Here is a 5,975-nt window from a genome sequence, read left to right as displayed (position 1 = left end):
AAACTAAGGTTTTTATTTTGTTTGTTTGTTTTTATTTTTATGCTATTTTGAAATTAAGCTAACATTTACATGCTAGCTGTTGTGGCTAACCAAAACAGTTATTTTTTTAATGCTAATTTGGCATTTAGCTAATATTTTAGCAGGCAAACAGCTTCAATGTTTTCAGCTAACAATTTCAGCATCTTCAACTATCAGCACTAGCATCTTCTGAGGCTAAATTCAGTTTACAGCATTCACACTAGTATTATCACAGGTAACGCTATATATCTAGTTCATAATTATGTTAAAAAGTTACATGGCAAGTTTATTTGTATAGCAGATTTCATGTACAGAGATTATTCAAAGTGCTTTACATAAAACATTAAAAGACAATCAAAAGAAATAGTAAAAATGTCATCATTAAAATAAAATTAAAAGAAAGTAAAAATATTTTAATTTAAAACAAACATAGATAAACAGTGCGGGCGTAAACTTTTGAATACATATTAATCAAATGCAGCTGAGAACAGGTGAGTCTTTAACCACACTGCAGCTTTAAAGTTTAAAAATTATAGCTTCAAAGTGTTCAATAAATGTTTAAACTGTTTGGCTCTCGACCTCAGGTGTGTTTTGGATTTTGTCCCCCTGTACGTTTGAGTTTGTCACCCCTGCGCTATAGCATTAATTTCAGGAATAAAGGGGCTTCTTTGGTTATTTTATGAGTTCACAACTGAATTGAAGAAGCTGCTTGGATGAGAGGTGGAACATCTTGGCGCCTAAAGCTTTGATATTTGATTTTTTTGTTTTATCATGACCCGAATGATTGAGAGTCTATATCGACGATGGATTAGATTGGATGGTTGGATTCCTCTCCCTGCAGATTCTGGATTCTTCCATTTGTCTGCTTTCTGCTTCAGAGGAAGAGGAGCTAAAACTGAAAATCCACTTGACTGAAGGTGTTGCATTGATCAGCGTCTGTGAGACTCTCCTTTTGTCCCGTTCTATTAACAATCCAATGACTGATCTTCAATAAGTAGAACATCAACTGATTGATCATAAAGCAGTAGAAATGAAGATTTCATAATCAGTTTCTGACTGTGAACTGAAAATGACTCATACGGAACTAATCCAGCACATAAAACATCTCAGCACCTTCCACTTCCGATCCAGATCAGATGACACAGACCATGAAGGGACTCGAACCCTCAATCTTCTGATCCGAAGTCAGACGCCTTATCCATTAGGCCACATGGTCTGTAAAACCCAATTAAATTGAAGTGTGAAATCAAACTTTTCGCCTTAACAACTGTGGCATCATTAAGTAAAATGCAAACTCTGTTGTTGTTCACCTTTCAGCTGATCCTGACAGAGATCACCTCAGCCTTCACTGATTCACACAGGTGGTTAGAATCGGTGGTGAGAATTTTAAGCTGGATGTTCTTCCTGACAGAACTCTGTATTTTTATGGCACAGAGAGATCCAGTTAGGCAGAACCCTGAGCGGTTTCATATTGGGACTCTCACTGGATTTTAGCTCATTGCCCATCTTGGAAACTGAACCCAGATCCTTCACCAGCCAACGAGTTCTCCAGCCACCTCTAACTGTAATGCAAACTTCAATACAAAAAAAGGAAATACTTCCAATATTTCTGAAATAATTACAATTCACAAACAGGAAGTCAAAAACCTATTTTTAACATATTAGCTGAAAATTGTGCTTTCATAATAATATTGCAAAAAAATAAAATAGTTGAAATGGTTTTGCAACTATGAGGTACAACCGACTCCATTAGTTTCAGGGATCACAAAAAGGTCAGAAATGAGGCAGACAGTTAATCTAACTACTTTATGGAGTTTTAATTTAAAAAAAAGTTGAAATTTAAAGTTTTAAAGGGGCCCTACCATGAAAATTCTACTTTGAGGTTTTAAATGCATTTTACTGTTCATTCCTCACTATAAAGAACCTCAGAACAGTATTTTGATCCGTTCATGCATTTAAGAGAAATCACTATACACTATAAATGAGGTGACAGTGAGCCGCGGACAAATGTAGAACGTTAATTGTCTTGTTAGCCAAAAAGCAATAATTGATCCAACCATTTACTTGTTAGAACGTTTATTTTAACACCACTGAAAAATGCACAACTCGCTTTTCTGAGTCTCCTTACCCAGCATGCACGTGGCTGCAGCCATGACGACACCTTTAAAAGATTTTGTAGTTCCAACAGAATTCTCTTAAAAGCAATACCATAAAACCACAACGATGAGACACGAAAACTCATTAAAATGTGGTCGGATGAATTCATGCTCATGCTCACTTTAAATGTGATCCACATTGATTCTACAGACGTATTGTTTAGCATGTAGACCTTTTTCCATCCATCCATCCATCTTCTTAACCGCTTCATCCCTTTCGGGGTCACGGGGTGCTGGAGCCTATCTACTGATGGGCGAAGGCGGGGTACACCCTGGACAGGTCGCCAGTCTGTCACAGGGCCTCAATCACACACCCATCCACTCTCACATTCACACCTAGGGGCAATTTAGAGTCACCAATTAACCTATGAAGCATGTTTTTGGACGGTGGGAGGAAGCCGGAGTCCCCGGTGAAAACCCACGCATGCACGGGGAGAACATGCAAACTCCACACAGAAAGGTCCCAGCCGGGATTCGAACCGGGGCCTTCTCGCTGTGAGGCAAGAGCTCTAACCACTGCGCCACCGTGCAGCCCGTAGACCTTTTTATTGCAAAAAAAATAAATAAAAAAATGAAGTAGTCTCTTGGAATAATGGCTACATTCTCTTCAAAAACAGGATAAGACAAAACATCAATGAATGGCTTTGTCGCGCACACACAGAAAAAAAATGTCTCATATACTTCTGCATCTAGTTCCACGGGTTTGTCGCTAAAGACACGCCAGGCTCAATAAACTCTCAGGAACACACTAACCTGGAGCGGAGAGTCAGTTGCTGTTTGCTTAGATGCCCCGACAGTTACATGCGGTATTGGAAGTGAAAGTGGAGGATGTCAACTTACTTACACGAGGATGTATCACACCCTGCTTTCATGAACAGGCCCAGCTTAGGAACCTGCAGAGAACCAACAAACAGCAGAAAGCCACACTGTGGGAAAGACTTCACACTTCTGACGGATGTTCACGTCCACTTTATTCTTCACAGGAAAGATTGGAACAGAACACTGATGACTAAAAAGAACAGAGAAACACTTCTAATCTCTGATACAATACAGGAATCGCACGAAAACCAGACAGAAATACCAGTCTGTTTCTTTATCTTCCTCAACACATTTTAGAAAAATAATTTAATCACTAAGCAATTAATTCCTCACATGACCAAAGAAACTATAAACTGCAGCATTATTCATTTTTAAAATATTTTTTTCACAAAGGACATGAAAGAGTTAGGATTAAAGATGTAGAGAAAATATTTCTCATACCATCATAAAATCACATAACTAGACAACATACACATTGCATCCACTTAAAGTATATCCCAATGAAGTTGATCACAATTTAATAAATTAAAACAAACAATTCTATTTACAGGTACATCAAAAAATGTATTTTGTGAAAAAATTTTACATTTTGGTCAATCAGTTCATAAAATGAAACACAATGAATAGAATCATAACGTGTAGAGTGAAATGTATCAATCATTTTTTAAACATTTTAATATTTGTGACTTGTATATGGTTAAAACAGAAAAAAACTGTCTTTGCAAATGATAAAAGGATGTTTGGCAGAAATTGGCAAGAAATTACACTGTAATGTAAATGTTTTATTACAGTTCGGAGGTAAAAATAAATAAATAAATAAATTATGACAAACAATGTTTATAGTAAAGACATTTGGTATACCATAAATATTCTCCTTAAGCCACCACCTAATAAGTGAACTAATTTCTGCAACCTTATTGTCACAATCGGTGGACAAATGAAATACGGTTTCTGTTGACATGAGCACAAAGGCCTTCAAGTGCTCCTGTCCGAGCATGCTCCATGACCTGTTTTTAATGAACTTCAGAATGGAGACGGTTCTCTGACATGAAACTTTGGGAGAACAAAAGGCTCAAAGAGAATGTGTATGTCAGCCCATTAATTAGGTAGGCATTTCCAAAGACGTTAATATTTGATGAACACATAACAGTTTCTACAAGAACAGCAAGTTCTGCTTTCTAGTTCCATGCCTGGTTCACCTGAGCCTAAATGATGTTACATACAGCTGGCAATGCAAGTAAGGTATACTGAAAGTTTTAGAATAAAAGCTTAAAAATAAACAATGACTTCAGTTGCAACAATTACAGTAGGTCTACTTTAGTATTCCTCATTGCCCCCAAAAATAATAATAATAAAAAAATCATTTTTGCAGATAACACTGAAAAATGTGCATATCTCACAATGAGGACATACCCTTTTCTTCATTTTCTTTAATTAAGGACCTGATGGCTTTGACCTTTTTCTGTAATTTTTTCTGGCATTTTGGTAATATTCCTCACCCAAAGTGTCAACTTTGGTGACCTCATTGTTTTGAGTTCCCTAATTTTATTTCACAGAAACATTAACAAAAAATGCATGAATCGTATATACAGTACCTGTATGGAAAGGTGGGCTATAGAATGTCATGGTATGACTAACTTAAATAAAATGTATGAAGTTGATTCCGCACCACCCTCATAATTTGGGAGAGACCCGTAGTTGAACTGATTCCCTTCACCTGCCCCCTTTTTCTCTACACATCTTTCCGGTGCCTTCTCAGCCGACAGGGGCGCTCAGTCCCCAATTCAATGGTTTTAGACAGTTACAAACACCATGACATAACAGATAATAGAAAACCAGTAGGGGCATATATTTTTTTTCCCACCATGAAGTGCTGACATCACGAAGTGCTGAGCTGGTGCCCCCTTTGAATTACAGGCAGCCGCCCGTACTGTCTGTATCTAAACCAGTAGTGCTTCCTACCCATTTTTATTTGCTAATCATCCATCTGGCTTGCCCCCCCCGTTGGATTGATAAAAAAGTATCTTCTCCGCCCGGTTTTGACTTCTTGGTAGAGACTCGCTGCGGTGGACTCAACCAACTGAGAAATGAAAAGGGGTGTCTGTGTCAAGTTGTAGTTCCAAACTGACCGTGCCATTTCTTTAAAGCTCAGGCGGATTCAGAGCAAACACTGCAGCAAAGATTAATTCATGTTCAACAGTGATTATTTTTCCTTGACCCTTAGCGAGAATTCTCCCAATTACCCACTTAGCTTTGCTTAAAATGTTTAAATCCTAATGCAACAGTTTTGTATAAAACTCTAGTTTTTTTGATCATGAAAGAAAAAATGCATCTTTCTCCCATTATATACAAACTCATAATGTCTTTTACCGCACAACTTCTCTGCTGTAAGCTTTTCTAAATCATTACAAAGATAAAGACTTCACTCACCTGTGAGTTCTCATGTGTCTTGTGACATGACATAAACGACTAAAACGTTTGTCGCATTGTTCACAAGAAAAAGGCCTCTCTCCTGTATGGGATCTCATGTGTCTTTTGAGATAGGACGGAAGACAAAATGCTTTGTCACATTCTTTACAAGCGAATGGTTTCTCTCCTGAATGAGTTTTCACATGTGCTTTGATATGAGATATGTGACTAAAACGCCTGTCACATTCTTTACAACAATAAGGCTTCTCTCCTGTATGAATTCTCATGTGTCTTTGGAGATCAGATGGTTGGAAAAAACTTTTTTGACATTCCTTACAAGGAAAAGGTTTCTCGCCTGTGTGATGTCTCATGTGTCTCTTGAGATCAGACATTTGAATAAAACCTGTATTACATTCTTTACAAATAAAAGGCTTCTCTCCTGTGTGAGTTCTCATGTGTCTGTTGAAATCAAATAAATGCTTAAAACTTTTGTCACATCTCTTACAAGAGAAAGACTTCTCTTTTGCATGATTTCTCAAGTGTTTTTTTAAAATAGGTAATTGACTAAAACGT

General features: G+C 37.4%; 1 non-coding gene across 1 annotated transcript; it reads right to left on the bottom strand.

Annotated features, from left to right (window-relative positions):
- Positions 1 to 1,161: 1,161 nt before the first annotated feature.
- Positions 1,162 to 1,234, bottom strand: trnar-ucg. The gene has a single exon. It is a non-coding gene; the product is annotated as a tRNA-Arg (tRNA).
- Between the last annotated feature and the right edge of the window lie 4,741 nt (positions 1,235 to 5,975).

This window comes from Oryzias melastigma, linkage group LG16, assembly GCF_002922805.2.
Source record: "Oryzias melastigma strain HK-1 linkage group LG16, ASM292280v2, whole genome shotgun sequence".
Taxonomy (NCBI): Eukaryota; Metazoa; Chordata; class Actinopteri; order Beloniformes; family Adrianichthyidae; genus Oryzias; species Oryzias melastigma.
The sequence above is the reverse complement of the archived record's forward strand: the minus strand, read 5'-3'. Positions and strand labels throughout refer to the sequence as shown.